This window comes from Hyperolius riggenbachi, chromosome 6, assembly GCF_040937935.1.
Source record: "Hyperolius riggenbachi isolate aHypRig1 chromosome 6, aHypRig1.pri, whole genome shotgun sequence".
NCBI lineage: Eukaryota > Metazoa > Chordata > Amphibia > Anura > Hyperoliidae > Hyperolius > Hyperolius riggenbachi.
The window spans coordinates 138,155,487-138,158,780 of NC_090651.1; positions in this window are offsets into that span (position 1 = coordinate 138,155,487).

Sequence of the window (3,294 nt, forward strand, 5' to 3'; positions counted from 1 at the left end):
CACCCATCATCTGAATGTGACACGTGACCAGCTGAAAATAGCCGTCACAACACGCGGCCAGATACGGTGACAGGTGGGACGTCACTTGCTGATACTTAATCAAAGCCCTATAAAGCACTGTGACTTCATATCACCATGTGCCCCCATTATAGCAGAAAACATGTGTTTTATCACCTCATAGCAGACTTATATTTTATTACTGCTTTCCACTCTGTAGTAATCAGGAATACACTAGAGCTGGCAATTTGTTTTTCTTAGCACATCTACAGTATAGCGACTACGGTAACTACGCAGAATTAAAATGATTACTGCTACAGCAATTCTTATCTTTGTAACAAATACAATCTTTTCTAAAACCCTAAATTTCAATAAAAATGATTGGTTGTGTGAAAAAAATTGTGTTTTTTTTTTAGTTTGTTCAAGAAATTTAATTGGCATTTCCATTTTTTATTTGAGAATTCTCAAGCAGGAAGGTTGGAAACAATTTGAAAAATCAGGGAAATGAGATTAATTTGTCCAGAAATTGAATGGGGTGTGTGTGTAGGCTGTATTAATTTCTTTCAACCAAATAAATTGTATGACTAAATTCAAGATGAAAGAAACTATTTGTTGTAGAAGTGAAAAAGACAATAGTAATAAAGAAGAATGTGATCATTGCAATAGATGTCATGTTTTGAGAAAAGTTGATGGGGAAAAGGTTTGTGCATGTAAGACCAAGCTATAAGGCACAAAAGTAGTCAGAAACAGGTACGTCTCCTGACTTTTAGGGTACACATACTAGGCAAACACTATCCTCACATGTTGCAATGACTTGTTGTATATCATTTTGGAATTATTCCCAATAATGCTTGCAAAAAAAGGCTGCTCTTTTTATATAAACTTACTTTCCGATTGAACCAAAAGACATTTTTTTCCTTAGGATTTTTTTTTCAACCCAATTTTTGTTTCATTGGATCCTTTTTTTGTGATTATTCCTAAATTGGATACACAAATGTGGTACATCTATTCCAAGCACATACTTATTACATATCATTGTTTCAAAAATAATATTATATTTTGCCCTTTGGGACTTGCCACAAGTAAAGTTTTTGGTTTTTTCCATCTCTCTCTGTAAGGATAAATAATACACAATAATATTATACCTAGAATTTTATTCATTGTGAACTTTAATTGTGTTACCGCCACTATTACACTAGTGTACACATTCATAGTAACATAGTAACATTCCATTGTTACAATAACAGAATTATGTAAAAAAAAAAAAAAAAGTCCAAACAGGTGTTCTCTGAGATAATTTTTCTCAGATGCTATCTGTGAAATAATTATACAACTCTGTCTCTCTGCCACTCATTTGGCATACCATAGATCATTACTGCTATGATATAAAATAATGAGGGAAGGAAGAAGATATAGGTTACACTCAGAGACGTATCTACAGGGGTGCTGGTATGACATATGCCATGGGCGCCTTGTACTGCGGGGGCTGCTCTATAACATCCTTGGTGTTCTCCATACAGAATACTAGTTTTTATTTGGGGGAACTTTCTGCTGTCTGGTTACATCTTGGGGGACAAGCTACCTAACTGTTATTTGTGGGATATGTATAGGCTGACCTACTGTGATACTCCTTTCTTACAGACCATGCTTCACTTCAACTTGCACACAAACAATTAAACCAAGACTACATGTTAAGATATCTGGAGGATATAACGTAAGCAAACCAGCAACAATGGGAGTCAATGTGCAAGGGATCCTGTCCCTGCAGTCACAGGCAATTCATTCCTTAATAGTCTATAAAGTTCTGCACCATCTTCTAAAAAATGCTTTGGTTAAATTTCCATTAATATGATAGCATAAAAAGTGCTGGGTCTAACATGATGTACACCGTTGCAGACACTTGGTCCTTTTTAAAACTGCTACAGGCACACTGATGGAAAAAGGTCTAAGTTTCCGAAACGCTGTGCATCACATTAGACCCAGCAATTTCTATGCTGTCATTTTAATGGAAATTTTATAAAAACATTATGTGAATCCTTATGGACTATTACAGATATTTGGAGGATGCAACACACAGAAGACAAAGGACCAATGGCTATACTTTCAGTATACTTTCTATGTTATCCAATCAGAAAATAAGAAAGGATTTCTTCTCAGTGATCTCTCTATCCATGTTTTATCTAGGGGCTGACTTAATAACATTTATGGATTGGACTACATTATCAAATTTTAATGTTTTATACGTTCAATATTTTTTCCCAAAACGATGCTAGCCCCTCTTGTAGTTCTGGGTCATTCCTCTGTCCTTCCTGTCTGCTTGTTCTCTCTGTCCTTGCTGTCTGCTTGTTCTCTCTGTCCTTGCTGTCTGCTTGTTCTCTAGCAGCTCTGAGTAATAAGGGTGCGGAAGTGTGGCCAGACAGAGGGGAACTGTAAAGAGGGACCATGTGCAGCTCTTTTGTTTTCTGAGGAACACCTCCCACTGGGATCAGAGAGAAGAACAGGATGAATAACGGGCCAATAGAGGGTATGAGATGAAAACAGACTCAACAGTAAGTGTCTGTTCATACATTGCTACAAGTGTATGGCCTCAGTTCAAGTAAAGTTTGCCACAGGTACACTTTAAAGTAAACCTGAGACAGGAGGAAACCGTTGACATTACTGAGACTTCCAATAAACCAGGAGGTATCCGAAAGCTTCATGCCAACCAGAGGTAAGTGCAGTCCTTTGTGTGGGTGAGACTTTGCCACCTATCTTAATTATGCAACATCAGTGGATGCCTACTTGAAGCAGATCTTAAATCAGGCTTGTATAATAGCAAATGTAAAGCTGGCATTAATCTTTCATTAATAACACATGACATAATTTCTCATGGTTGTCAGTTGTTTATAAATCATAAGATTATGTCAGCAAAATTGAGTCCAAGGGCCGTATGTACTAAACTGCGTTAAGCAGATGCTGATGCACAGAATCTTATGCATAATAAGTAGAGGGTAATGCATTGCATGTAGTGTATTGCATTCTGCTCTACTCATCGTGTGGTAAGACTTTACGCATGTTATTCAGCTTAATACAGTTTAGTGCATACACCCATAATGAGACTGTACAGGAGTTTAGTTTGTCAGCCCCATGGAGAGTGCATGTATCTAGAAAGACATGTGTAATGTGGAAAATTATGTCATCTTTTAAATTCCCCTGGTTTGCATTTCTGCCTATTAGTTAAATAGCAGGTCTATTTATATGTTGTATTGTATGGACCCCTTTATGTGTTGCTTTCTGTAATGATGTCTACAGAACTCG